Below are 15,543 nucleotides of genomic sequence, written 5' to 3'. Positions count from 1 at the left end.
ACTGTCGTGCCTGGTGACTCGGTGCTCACTGCCTTGCCAGATGACGCGGTGCCCGCTGTCGAGCCAAATGACCTGATGCCTGGGGACCCAATGCCCGCTGTCGAGCCAGACGATCCAACGCCAGATGACCCGGTGCCCGCTGTCGATCCAGATGATCCGGTACCTGATGACCCGGTGCCCGCTGTCATGCCTGGTGACCCGATGCCCGCTGTCGAGCCAGACGATCCAATGCCTGATGACCCAGTGCCCGCTGTCATGCCTGGTGACCCGATGTCTGCTGTCGAGCCAGGCGATCCAGCGCCAGATGACCCGGTGCCTGCTGTCGAGCCAGACGATCCAGTACCTGATGACCCGGTGCCCGCTGTCGTGCCAGTTGACTCAGAGCCCACTGTTGTGCCTGGTGACTCGGTGCCCACTGCCTTGCCAGATGATGCGGTGCCCGCTGTCGAGCCAAATGACCTGGTGCCTGGTGGCTCGGTGCCCACTGCCTTGCCAGATGACGCGGTGCCCGCTGTCGAGCCAAATGACCTGATGCCTGGTGACCCGATGCCCACTGTCGAGCCAGATGATCCAATGTCTGACCCAGTGCCCGCGGTCATGCCAGTTGACTCGGAACCCGCTGTCGTGCCTGATGACCCGGTGCCCGCCGCTCCGCCTGGGGGCCCGGCGCCCGCCGTCCCTCCTGGGGGCCCGGCGCCCGCCGCTCCGCCTGGGGGCCCAGCGCCCGCCGCTCCGCCCGGGGACCCGGTGCCTGCCGCTCCGCCCGGGGGCCCGGTGGCCGCTGCCCCTCTTGGGGGCCTGGTGCCCGCCGCTCCGCCTGGGGGCCTGGCGCCCGCCGCTCCTCCTGGGAGCCCGATGCCTGCCGCTCCGCCCGGGGGCCCGCCACCCCTCCTGGGGGCCCAGCGCCCGCCGCTCCGCCTGGGGGCCCGGCGCCCGCCGCTCCGCCTGGGGGCCCGGCACCTGCAGCCCCTCCTGGGGGCCCGGCGCCCGCCGCTCCGCCTGGGGGCCCGGTGGCCGCCGCCCCTCCTGGGGGCCTGGTGCCCGCTGCTCCGCCTGAGGGCCCGGCGCCCGCCGCCGCTACTGGGGGCCCGGGGCCCGCCGCTCCGCCTGGGGGCCCGGCGCCCGGCACCCCTCCTGGGGGCCCGGCGCCCGCCGCTCCGCCTGGGGGCCCGGCGCCCGCCGCTCCGCCCGGGGACCCGGTGCCCGCCGCTCTGCCTGGGGGCCCGGTGGCCGCCACCCCTCCTGGGGGCCCGGTGCCCGCCGCTCCACCTGAGGGCCCGGCGCCCACCGCTCCTCCTGGGGGCCCTGTGCCCGCTGCTCCTCCTGGGGGCTGGTGCCCATCGCTCCGCCTGGGGGCCCGGTGCCTGTCGCTCCACCTGGGGGCCCTGTGCCTGCCACCTTGCCTGGGGGCCCTGTGCCTCTGCCCGGAGTCCAGCCCGATGTGCCTCTGCCCGGAGTCCAGCCCGTGGTGCCTCTGCCCAGAGTCCAGCCCGATGTGCCTCTGCCCGGAGTCCAGCCCGATGTGCCGCTGCCTGGAGTCCAGACCGATGTGCCAGTCTTTGATATCCCGCCAGTTACCAGACCCGGGCGGTGGAACATTTTGCCCAGCTAGGACTGTTTGAAGCGTCCTGAGGCCGCTCCTTGAGGGGGGGGTACTGTCAGGAATGGACTTGCCAGTAATGGTGGGACTCACCTGCCTTGTGGGCTGCAGTACCAGGGCTGGCCAGCGGGTGCTCTCAGCAATCAGAGACTCAACCCTGCAGTCAGCCAAAACACCTGAGGCTGATTGCAGGTGTATTTAAGGGATGGCCAGACATGCAGTCTGTGCCTTGGTGTGTGTTTTTCCATGGGCCCCTGTATCTTGTTACCTGCATTCCTGTTCCTGTTCCTGTCTGACTGATTTGTTGCCGACCCTGCCTGATCCGGACCTCTGCTGACTTCTCCTGTTTGATCCCTGGCTTGTGACCCTGACCATTCTCTGCCTGACCCCCTGTACCTACCTGCCCGTTAGTTGCTATACCCGGCTCGTGACCTGACTACTCTCTGCCTGCTCCTCCTGTTCCTACCTGCCTGATTGTTATTGACCCGGCTTGCCTGGCTACGCTTGCATTGTATGTATTGTTATCTGTGGGTGGTTTGGTTCGTTTGCACTGTGTTATGTTTTAGTATTGCATTGTGTTTATGTATTGTTAGTATTAATAAATTATATTGTTTATAACATATCTGAAGCCTGCGTTTCCCTGCGTCAGTTCACATACCTCTGGTCATACCTGGAGCCCTGACAGTAGCGCTACCCTCACAAAGGCCGCTTGTATGATGTCCACGGGCTCCCTTTTACTTGCCTCACAGCCAGGCACGGTGTATTTCCATAGCCAAATACATTCACACACTTCAGCTCACCGTCTTCAATGATTAGTCTAGGGCAAGGATCTCCAAACTTTATAAGCAAAGGTCCAGTTGACTGTCCTGGTTTCAGGGGGGCCAGACTTTGGTCAGTGGTAGTAGAAAATGCCCCATTATTTGTTTTAATGGGAGGAATAGTGCCATGTTGTTGGTATGAGTGGGAAGAATAGTGCCCCATTGATGTTCTCGGGAGGGGGAATTGTGCCCCATCATTGGTGTCAGTTGGTGAAATAATGCCCCAAGGGTCAGGTAAAGGCAAGCAAAGGGTCATATTTGGCCCCTGAGCTGTAGTTTGGAGACCACTGGTCTAAGGGATGTTTGAATTTAAAGTGTTATTTTAGAACTGGGGATAGGGATGGGGAATTGTAGTAGGACACTCCAAAAATTAGAACTAATCACACTGAGGACACCTAGTTAATCTCTTAGTTGAACACTGTAGAAGTCTTGGTTGACAGTAGATAGCATACTTCCTTGTAACATATAGAAGCAAGTAATTTTAGGAGTGAGCAAAGTCTCTTTAGCAGTAGTAGTAGTTACAGGGCTGAGCTCCTCAGCTATAAGCCCATTACGACAGACTGCGACAGCCCAAAGGTAACATAGCTAAGCAAAGTCCATTGCAGTAGCAACACTTGGACAAGCTTTGCAGAACACTAGCCAGTGTTCCCTTTTTCCAGACCCACGCTGACAATCAAACACCACAGGAGGCAGCAAGCGCACAGAGTCTTTCAAATTCAGTTACTACTCACAAGACCCAAGGATAGAGTGGATGCCTCCTTCCAATCTTCCAAGCGAGACCCTCTAGTGATACCAGACAGAGCCTTGGCAGACAACTCCCCTTAAGCAGCTTCCTGCCACATAGCAGCAGTTGCCAGGCAAGGCAGTCTGCCTCCAGCCTGGCTGGTGCAATCCACTTCTGGGAAAGACCCTGAACCCATGTGCTCTAAGAACATAAATACCACTCCCAGCATGCAATAGGACTGCCTTCCCCTGCAATTGGCCAGGGATGTATCCATATTCATACTGTTCATTGCCTAACCCTTTGTTCTGGAAGGTTCTCATAGCTTCCTGAAGGTGGGCAGAACTCAGAGTTTAGCAAACTGAGTGAAAATATATGTGCAAGTAGCACTGCGCTACTATGATAAATATAATCTTGCAATGTATTAGACTGGGATTTTACCAGGAGGCTTGCTGCTAAACAATGATGTGTGTCCCCACACCCACTGAACCAAATAATACAAAAACGTGTAGTGCTACAAATAATACAAAAACGTGTAGTGCTACCTATATTTTCCAATATGTGTGAATAGTGGTGGAAACCTCCTGGTTTTGAGTACCTCCTTTACTGATATGTGAATAGTGGTTATTTTGCAGCATAAAAACACAATCACAGGTTGTATGATATAGGAATTTATTTTAAGGGTTTTTTTTTCGTTATTCATTTTTCATATATTGTGGTTCGATATATCATTTGAAATAGGAGTGCTAAGCTGATATTCAGAATAGGAGGTTTCCCCCATTATTCATATATCAGTAAAGACAGTACTCCACTATTCCCCACTATTCACACATATTGGAAAACTGAGGTAGCGCTGCACTTTTTTATATTATATGTTTAACAAGCGGAAATCTTTACAATATGTAGTGGGGTCAAAAATTGGGTTCGTGTTGGACAATGGTGACTTGAAGGGGTTAATAGCAGCACACTGGACTACAAACAAGTGTATGGTACAGTACTTGGGCAGCAAACAGACAGTTGTTTTAAACTATAGATAACAAAAAGGCAATTGTTGAAATACACTGGCATGACTTGATGGGAGTAACAATGCTGATCTCACTATGTCTTTCAGCCTATCATCAGTAGAGCCAAAAGGAACTCTTAGTGACCTGGAGATCTGTTAATCAAACTGATTAGTCAGTGCATTCAGGCCAAAACCAGAATCATTGAGATCATGAGATCATTACATGTGTACATTGGAATATGATACACTATACACCCATCCAAAAAGAGGCTGCTGATCACTACTGTCAGCATGGCACAATAAGGCTAGGTCCACATCTATGCAGACTGTGGCTGATGCATTTTGCATTTTTTCACACCTGTGTTTGAATCATTTTTATATGCATTTTGTGCTTTTGTGTAACTTCAGCTGGCTGTTAAGTAGTGGGCAGTCACCAGCATACTTAACAACCAGTAAACAACATGGTCCTTAAGGAGCGGGCGACTGCCGCATCCTTAACAACCGATGAGTCATGACAGCTCAATGTACACAAAGCAATTGCCAGCAATTAAAAATTCAGGAAAAAAACTGCTTGGCTTCCTACTCCTTAACAACCAGCTTAAAGCCACACAAAATGCAACATGCATAAAAAAACGGATCAAAAACACAACACTTGCATTTTTGGTACCATTCCAGAGAAGTCTTTTACTGCAAAACGCAATCTGCTGTGGAAAAAAAAGTCCCTAACCCTTTAAAAAGGGTGCTCAAAATGCACAGATGTGAAATAGATCCATAGGAAATCATGGACTGTAGTGCGTTTCTGCAAACCGGAAAACGCAGTGAACCTGAAGTGCGAGCCTAAGGTCAAACTGCAGGGGCGGACTGACAACTCATGGGGCCCCCGGGCAATAGGGGATCATGGGGCTCCTGTGTCCTTGCCCAAACTATAAAAAGTCTATGAAAAAGGTACCAGGGGCATCTCATGGGGCCCCCTACTGATCCCGGGCCCTCGAGCAGTGCCCGAGTTTCCAAATGGTCAGTCCGCCCCTGGGACAAAGTGACTACTTGCAGAAAGTTCACTGGCTCTTGGGGTACAAACAGCATATTGAGCAGAAATCCTCTAGTGTAGCAACCCTAAACATTATTTTTTTTTCAATTTGGCACTACAAGGAGCTGGATTATTGTGAGGCTTCCACATACCAAGGATTACACTTTATTTCCACATCATGCAAAAATCACCTTCATAAAGGATTCCCTATGTCTGCATGGATTAGATGTAATGCCATTTTTGGCATTGTATCTAATCCACAAATCATTCAGATCCAGCTACAAACTCTTCTCTAAAGGTGTATTTTTTTGTCAGTGTGATGATGATGTGATTTTTCTAATATATAAAAATGATTTCCAAATGTGAAATGTATTTTATTCGCATGACAGAGAACCTAAGATTAAAGTAATATTAAAGTTCCGGCTTTAAAAAAACAAACAAACAAGCATGTCATACTTACTTGCTCTGTTCAGTGATTTTGCACAGAGCAGCCCAGATGCACTGCTTCACAGGTCCCCTGCTGGTGCTCCTGGTTCCTCCACCTTGACCAGTCCCCCCCAATAGCAATCCTCTTGCTATGGGGGCACTGGTGCTTGCTCACTCTTGAGTGCTGCCCTATGCATCTATAAGACACATGGAGCTGTGATTGACTGCAGTAGGAGCCAATGACATTCTCAGCCAATGAGGAGAGGGATTCCCAGGACAAGCAGGGCTAACTTACATTTGTGGATCGAGAGGGTGCACAGGTGAGTATTAGGGGGGCTGTGGGAGGAGCAGCACATGGAAGGTTTTTTACCTTCATTCATAGAATGCATGAAGATAAAAAAACCTTCAGCCTTTACAACCACTTTAAATAAAAACTCAGGCATGCAGGTAAATACATTGTTATAATACATATACAATGTATGAACAGTTTTAACTGCCAAAACATGTATTCAAAAAATGTAATTTAACCATGTTTGCATTTTACATAATTACGCAAACATGTAGTCACCTTCTTTACTTTATAAATTATCAGGAAAAATTGGTGACAAAAGTTATGTCTAGGTATGTTATTTTGCCTGGCAGAGGATTACAGGAAGTTACACATGTAGGGATCTGCTGCCCTCTGTATTTGTAAACAGACATTGCATGTAATTTACCGCAGAGTTAGTTGGTTGTAGACAGGTACATCCTGTCCCTGCTAGCTTGGTCAAAAACCCCAGAGGAAGGAAAATAAAGAGGGAGAAGCTGGGACACATGTCCTACTATGGAGGAGCTGCCACTCATCCAGTCCAGAAGCAGGGATTATAAGGCAAGTATCCCTATATTTAACAGTTTACTATTGTTGCCCATAGCTCCTGGGTGTATGAATGTACAGTAAATATTTAAAGATTAGTGACATAAGTATATCTGTCACCTTGTTGTTATCTCACATGCACTATACCAGTTAGTTTGGTCTGTGATACAGTGTGTGTGTGTGTGTGTGTAGTGGTCATCTTGCTGTATGTTAGTAGCTGAACCTATTTATTGCTATAGAGATTATATGCAACTCCTATTATTCTAGTTAACCTCACAAACAAACAATTTCCCAGCACACTTACCAACCAGCCTGCAAAACAACCAAGGTGACCCTTTCTAATAGTTTACATTAAAAACAGAGGATTTTGTTTGCACATTTGCAAATATATGCATAAGCAGCGGTGTCAACATAAAGGGACCTCTGTATATACTGCGGTACAAACTCTAAATTTCCAGAGCCTCCATAGTAGGAGAACATATAACAATCGATAGATTAAGGGCAGATATGCCTGGGGGCACAGGGACATCATGTGTGTTCCTGCACCCAATTCGTCCAACTGTACAAAAAAAACATCCCAACCTATAACAGGCCTATGCAGCACGGTGCGCATGGAAGGGCAATGAATTATATCTGCTACCATGTTGTTATCTCACATGCACTATACCAGTTAATTTGGTCTGTGACACAGTGTGTGTGTAGTGGTCATCTTGCTGTATATTAGTAGGTGTACCTGTTTATTGCAATAGAGATTATATGCAATTCCTATAATTCTAGTTAACCATGTCCCTTCTGGTCTGGGCTAGTTTTAGTTTAGGGCTCAATAACCAGATAATTTTAGTTTTGGGCCCAATAACCAGCATAGGCTAGAGCCAGGTTAGGACTGAATCAGAACTGATGTAGAACTGCATCAGCTTTTGCAACCTCCAGTTTTAGTAAATCAACCCCAAGATGTGTATAGGTACATTTCAGTGACATTTAGCCCTGGTTCACACTGATGTGGTGCGGAATTCTCAGCATTTTCAGTGTGAATTCCGCACCACATCAGACTATAACTCCGTTCATACGAACCGCTGCGGGTGTGTATGTTAAGTTAACAACACCCCGAAAGCGGTCCGCAAAACGCAGTGCGATGTGCAGAATCATATCACATAGGTGTGAATACCCAAGCGACCCGATTCTAGTGTGGACAGAAAAAAGGGTCCTGCACGTTTCTGGTTCGGGTGCGGGTGCGGGTGCGGGTGCGGTGCGATTAGAGCCATACAAAATATATGGCTCCAATCGCACCGCACACAAATCACATATGATTTGCACAGGAATGCGGTGTGGTTCCTGTGCGAATCACATGCGATATACTGCATCACATATATGTGAACACAGGCTTATTGTGAATAGCAACCCAATGTACCCTCTAAAAATATGTTTCAAATGTGCAGCAAAGCAAGACACTTTTTTTGCGTGGAAAAAATGCAGCCTGTCTTAGATTGTGTGTTGAGTTGTGTTTCTGCTCATTTATTTGGAATGGGCTATTTAATGCAGTGCGTTGCAAAGTATGACAATACATGCGATGCAGCGCAATGTGCTCATGGAGTCCTTACAGTATATTCACCTTTTGTTCAATGCAGCTAAATATCACTAATAGATTGCCCAGCTATTTGTCAAGAATTTTTTCGATCGGTTCTGCAATTCCATTCATTTCTATGGACTTCTGAGTAAGAGACTTGTTGTACGTGGAAAAGAGCTTCACTTAAAACTTCAATGATGGTATTAAATGCTTCACATGTTAGCACACTATCATGGTAAAAATCAATTTTCATAATACAAATATTTTTGTTTTGCAGGATTCTTCTATTCAATGTAAATGTAATACAGTATCTTCAAGAGAAAAAAAAGATATTTTGTTTGTTCAGTTCTCAACCATAATTAAAGCTGTGGTAAGCATTAAAAAGAAGAAGGCGTTTGCCAGAGAGTTTGCATCTCATTTTGCAGTGTATTTAAAACAAAAACACATTATGGTGTAAATGACAGGCAGGTTGTAACATGAAAGAAGCAATAATCACATTTTCTCTGTACAGGGCTGGTACAGCTCACTGATAGACTCATAATTCACGCTATACAATCTTAGATCTGTATCCTCCTGTATTCATTTGTATTGTAATTTTAATGTCTGCCCTTATGTTGTAAAGCGCTGCGTAAACTGTTGGCGCTATATCGGGGCGGACTGATAACTCATGGGGCCCCCGGGCAATAGGGGATCATGGGGCCCCTGTGTCCTTGTCCAAACTCAAAAAAGCCTATAAAAAAGGTATCAGGGGCATCTCATGGGGCCCCCTACTGACCCCAGGCCCTCGGGCGGTGCCCGAGTTTCCAAATGGTCAGTCCGCCCCTGCGCTATATAAATCCTGTATAATAATAAAATGGGTGACTCTCACTGTTACGCTTTTACTTATTTTTCATTTTTTAATTTGTATTATTTTATTTTACATACAAATCATCTGACAGCACCCCCATTTTCACCAATGGCAGTTTTTTGGCAAAAATTTTTGTCCCTTGTATTATGCTAGAAAAAATATTAGCAAGATAGTGTGATGATAATAGGTACTAAAATGATAGTTTTGGTTCAGGAATAGGATTAGGGCTGATTCACACCAATAGCTGCACTGAATGCACAGTTGCTGGTGCGTGCGGGGAGGACACAGCATTGAAGCACTGATCCAGGTGCTTTGTATTGTTTTTTTTTTTTTTTCTTTTTGTTTGTTAGAACTTCATTAAAATGTTACAGTTGGCATTTTATTAAGTTCTATTCACACAGTGGTGTTGGGATGCAATGGTTTCTGCCACAGCCTGCTGCACTGGAAAAAAAAGTACTGCATGCAGCGCCACAATGGGGTGATCTGACACCATAGATCTTGTCTTTGCATTGGGACTGCATGGGCAACTTGCCCAGAGCATCCCAATGCAAATGATGTGAATAGGCTCTTTGGGGGTTAGGTTAAAGTTTAAAGAGGATTCAGGGCCAAAAAAACAAGGATTTTTGTCTACTCAGACAAATGTGCATTTTTCTTTTCTCTCTCACTTTTATTTGTTTGAAACAAGCAGTACACATTAGTCATGCCCAATACAACTCTCATAGTTCATAGCCCCTAGTCCATCTTGGGAGCAAGCAAGAAACTGTAGCTATGCTTCTACATAGAGTGGGGCCATGGAGAAGGAACGTAGTCACCTTCTAACTGAAAGTCAGATCACAGCAGCAAAAAAAGGAATTTGGAAGAGGCTAAAAGCAATATATGGTACTTTTTTGAGTTATGGACACATGTGAATAGATTTATTTTTTAAAACCAGAGTTTAGTGTAACTTTAACACTTATCCCCTCCTCCCCCCTAGAGGTGAAATCCACCTTACTGGCACTTAAAATTTTCCATGAGAATCTGGTAGAGTTGGTATCATTGGTAATAAAATAAAATGATTTAATATTGAGAGTCCCAAAAGCACAGTTAATGTCACTTTCAGAGGAATGGAGCCATTGCACCCAAAATGCAGGATTGGAGAGCACGTTATCTTTTCAACAATACATTCAAAACAAAGCAGAATCACTGTTAAAATAAACTTTTACTGAAATAACATAAAGACTGTCATCGCTGAATTCTTCTGAAAATAATAGTTTCCTGACTGATGATCCAAAAGCTTCAATAGTTTGCAAGTCTCTGTTCTATAACAGTTATGCAGAGCAGGAATTTTGGGAGATCTGACTTCTGTCTGCCTTCACTAACTACATACTTTGGAGTGACTAAAGTTGTCCATACTCTATAGATGGTTTTTGCTTTGCCTGTGTGCTGAATGGAAGAAATCTAACAGATTCCTCCATCCATGCTATACAGCATGGATAGACAGATTGCCTGCTGTGGTTATTGTTTTTTGACAGCTTCTCCCACTAAACTTCTGATTTGACAATTTTCCACCTAGCTCCTTCAATATAAGGATGTTGGGAAGTCGGGTCAACCAATAAGCAAAGTTCAGTTGGTTTATTAGGTTCACCAGGATTTCGCTGAAATTCTTTCAGTGTATGGCCATCTTTAGAAAGCTTTGAGGCAGCCTGGAGAATAAGAATTTTAAAAAGTATCTCAGCAATGGCAGCCACCAAATATGTGAGATGTTATTATTATTATTATTATATAGTATTTATATAGCGCTAAAAGGTTTGCTCAGCGCTGTACATTATCGTGGGGGACAGTACATGAGACAATACAGTAACAAAACAGAACACGAGGGGTTCGAGGGCCCTGCTCTTTCGAGCTTACAATCTAGGAGGGAGGGGATAGTGGTACAGGAGGAAGTGGCTGTGGGGGATGGAGTGGTGGGAGGAGAGGAGGAGATCGGCTGTTAGAAGAGGGCGGGGTAGGCTTCCCTGAAGAGATGGGTTTTCAGGGTGCGCCTAAAGGTGAGGAGGGTAGGTGACAGTCTGATGGATTGGGGTAGTGAGTTCCAGAGGATGGGGGAAGTCCTGGAGAAGTCCTGCAGTCGGGCGTGGGAGGTGGAGACCAGGGAGCTAGAAGGTAGGAGGTCTTGTGAGGAGCGAAGATTACGGGTAGGGTGGTATTTGGGTATTAGGTCGGTGAGGTAGTTTGGGGCAGCATTATGAATGGCTTTGTACGTCAGTGTTAGTAGTTTGAATTTAATGCGTTGGGCAATCGGTAGCCAGTGGAGGGAATGACAGAGGGGGGTGGCAGAAGCGGAGTGGTTGGTGAGGTGGATGAGTCTGGCCGCTGAGTTCAGGATAGACTGAAGAGGGGATAGTCTGCGATGAGGTAGGCCGGTGAGAAGGGAATTGCAGTAGTCCAGACGTGAGATAATAAGGGAGTGAACGAGTAGTTTAGTAGTGTCTGGGGTTAGGAACGAACATATTTTGGAGATGTTGCGGAGGTGGAGCCTGCATGAGTTTGCCAACGATTAGACATGGGGTTGGAAGGACAGGTTTGAGTCTAGAGTGACACCTAGGACTTTGGCTTGTGGGGTGGGACTGATGGTGGCGTTGTTGGTCGTGATGGAGAGGGTGGGGGGGGCGCACGGGCTGGGGGGAAAATCAGGAGCTTGGTTTTGGAAAGGTTCAGTTTGAGGAAATGGAGCGACATCCAGTCTGATATGTCGTTCGGTTGAGGGGTGGAGAGGTAAATTTGCATGTCATCGGCATAGAGGTGATAGTTGAAGCCGTGGGAGTATATCAGTTTGCAGAGGGAGGAGGTGTAGATGGAGAAGAGAAGGGGCCTGAGGACAGAGCCTTGGGGGACCCCAACAGAGAGGGGGAGGTGGTAGCGTTATAGGCATTGCTGAAGGAGCGTTGGGATAGATAGGAGGAGAGCCAGGAGAGAGCGGAGGTTCAGCTTTAGTTAATTTATTTCATGTACCTTTTTTATTGAGCTCCTTAAAGAAGACAGAGGGAAGAAGAATAGTTGATGCATACTGGAGATGAGCTCAGGAGTTCTGCAAACTCATCTCTACCTCAACTCTGAACCTGAGCTTTTTTACCTTCAATGAGCTTGTGGTGATTGTAGCCGTATTAGTGCACTTGAGACAGAAACAATTGAGTGCTGTCTGTGCTATTTTTTTTATTTGCACTAACATACAATTTTCAGGACAAGCTTTCGGGGTATGTCCCCTTCTTCAAGGCCCAAGCAGTACTACTCTGCTTGGACCTTGAAGCAGAGTAGTACTACTTGGACCTTGAAGAAGGGACATACCCCGAAAGCTTGTCCTGAAAACTGTATGTTAGTGCAAATAAAAAGTATCAAGGACAGTACTCAATTGTTTCTAACTTCAGTTAGGTAATTTCCTCCCCACAGCTCATATAAACATAGGCATGGTCCGCAGCTCATTGGAGTAAAAAAGGTGCAGAAGTTTTCAGTTTGGGTAGAGATGAGGGTGGAGGATGTCCAAGCCTGTGATTCTTTCTGGAAACTGTCAAGTGTTTACTGGCACCAAGCTTTTTAATTTTTTCTATTTTCAGAGCAATTGCTCAATAATGACCATCTAAAATAAAGAAAATGAACCTTTACAAAACATATGGAGTAAAAGCTGGCTGGAAAATGGTCCAGTTACAAATCACTAAGACAGGTTTTATAGCCAGTATGACAACTATCACCTCTGGGCACACATCCCTTTGATGACTTACAGCAGAACATGAGAATGTTCCCCATCCAGGTGCGAAGAGCAGACTGTTAATTCAGGGGAAATGCCCTGACTGTACAACATCATGAAGACATAATACTATGATTGGACTAGACTGGCATTTCTCAACATAAAACTAAACCCTGGTGAATAAAATATACCTGTATGTATGGGTGATGGGTGATGGGGGAACAATGGAGAGATGAGAAGGATCTCCAATATTAGTAATACACAATGGGAAATGGAACTCATGCCAGTCCACTAAACTTAAAATGCCTTTCATAAACTGGTTTCTGGATCACTTTATAATTTTCAAAGAATAAGCAAAACATTTAAGAGATTAATGCAATAGAAGCTGTTTAATATAAGGCAGGTTTAGTATGGAGTGATATTTGTAAACACACCTGATGTCCTATCCAACATTCTTATAAAAGTAAGATGCCATCATTCTGTTATGAAATCCTACATTTATGCCACTTCAAGGAGGTATTAAACCCCAAACAAAACATGTATTCTATTGCAGCTTACCAATCATTAGATGTGGTGGCTGCTTCAATTTTCTCTTCTTTTGCTTTTTTCCCTCTATTTCCCTCTAAAGCTGATCAATTTAATTACCCCTGTCAGTGGTAAATGGATTGTCTCATCTACGTAAACGGATACATTCTGCTGGAGAGCTGCCGGCTGCTGTAGTTGCTGGCTGAATCACCAGATGAAAACAGATGTAAGATAGCCTAAAAAGAAAACTAATGCAACCATCACATCTAAGAACCGATAAGCTGCAATATAATAAATGTTTGTTTTTGGGTTTAATACTGCTTTAACTGATACCCAAGTAAACTAGCAAACTCAGTGGAAAATATATAGGTTTAGCAAACAATTTTTAAAAATGCTGATTTATTTGGAAGGTTTGCTTTAGAAGTCTTGACTATTTAAGAAGGCTTGTGATTTGTTTTATTGTGTTTTAGATATAGGCTAATGCAATAAATATAAACTTTCAGTGAAAAAGCCCCGTTTAACTGAGATCTCAGGAATTCTACTTTTCCAGCCAAATGGTTTGTGGAGATAGGTACAGTAAGCCCCAGGTTCAGTATGCATCATGGCAAAGTTCAGGTCATTTGAAAGACTTGAAGCTCACCTGGTTTACTAATGGAAACACTTCTGGTGCTAAATAGCAGTGCAGTGATGCTTGGAAACATCTGACGAATGTCTGTGTCTTCCATAAAAACTCTTAATAATAGCCTGCTTTTCTTCACAGATCAGCCAAGAGCAAAAATATTGCCTGAAGGTGAAAGTAACTTCAAGTATATGAGTACAAATTAGAGAAGCTGTTTACATCCACAATAAAAAAAAGTCACGGAGAACATAATACATTTTGTCATAATTTTTGGCCCAACTGACTGAAGGGTATGGTCAGTTGAATATTAAGTAATCATAATAAGGGAAAAAACTATAGTGTTGGAGGTAAATATTTTAAGTTTATATGTTTTAATGTAAAGTTTTAGATCTGTTTCGGTTAACTATTTGCAAGAAATGCAACTTGTAACCATGCAACTTGTCACAGAGAATTATAAGTTTTCTACAGAGCAAAAACAGCAGAAGTGGTTTGCCTTCAGTCTCTTTCTTTCTGATTAAAACTCTTTAAGGCTGTCTGAATAGAGCAGGTGGGGGCAGGATGATGAGTTAATCTTCCCACTCATTCAGGGGTGTGAATATGAGCTTTAGCTGTTGTAAACAACTGGCTTTGTTCAACAGAACAGCAGAGAATAGATAGATAAAAGTTACACTCTGCTGAGCTCAGTGAGGAGAGCTCTGAGAGCTGATTGGAGGGAAGGGACACCCCCCCTCCACACAGCTCACAGTAACAGACCTGTATGTACCCAAAGTACCCCCAGTGAGACTTTAACACAGCATTAGGATCATACATATATTGAAAAAGACATTTAATTAAAAAAGATTTTTATCGACTTTATTACATACACATTTCCATTGTAATGTTAAATACATGATTTATAAAAAGAATATTGCTCTGACAGTATTCTTACAAGAAAACTCAATAATAATACAAAAATATGAAACCACACAGAAAAGAAAGAAAAAAACCCAACACGTTTTGATCATTCCATATTCTAGATCATCCTCAGGGGACATGAGAGATAAAAGGACTTTAAAAGAATATGTCAGAGCAAAAGAAAGGATGACTTCCAGGATGAGAGGCTGGACACCATGCTCCGGTGGGGTGCATCATCCAAGAGGGCAAGAGTGGTCAGATGTAAGTCACCAGACAAGGACTGACAGAGGGTCACCAGAACATTCCCCCAATGGGACATGTCTTAAGCAGGCCAATGTATGGAACAAAGAATTTCACTCGGTAATGGATGTAACAACTAAAGGAAAAAGTGGTAAATTTAAGATATTAATTTCTCCAAGGAATGTAAGTGTGTCAAATCCCATGGAACAAATGCCAAAGTGGCACAAAAAACAAGTCTGCAAGGAAGCACAAAAAAAGGGTGATGTAGGGAACGCATCCACCAAATCCCAAATCATCACAGTGAAGCACAAACAGCCTGTGAGTCGGAAGACCAAGACAGTAACAGAGTTGAGGCTGTTAATCTGCTGGAGGTCCCTCCCTGTCACCATTTTTCTCTTGGTGTCAGGTAAAATTGTCAGAAGTGACTCATGCTGATAGTGGATGAACAAAGCAGCAGACAGAAATTACACTTAGTGCTCTTAATTGAGACAAGTACACACTATAGAGGGATATGCTTTGTTCATATTTCATGTCTGAGGTTTACAATCACATTAAATATTCATATTTATTTATTTATTTCATGTACTTGTATAGCGTCGTCAATTTACACAGCGCTTTACATATATATATTGTACATTCACATCAGTCCCTAACCCTCAAGGGGCGTACAATCTAAGGTCCCTAA

The sequence above is a fragment of the Staurois parvus genome, unplaced genomic scaffold (assembly GCF_062004578.1).
Source record: "Staurois parvus isolate SC_StPar_1 unplaced genomic scaffold, SC_StPar_1.0 ptg000183l, whole genome shotgun sequence".
Taxonomy (NCBI): Eukaryota; Metazoa; Chordata; class Amphibia; order Anura; family Ranidae; genus Staurois; species Staurois parvus.
The sequence above is the reverse complement of the archived record's forward strand: the minus strand, read 5'-3'. Positions refer to the sequence as shown.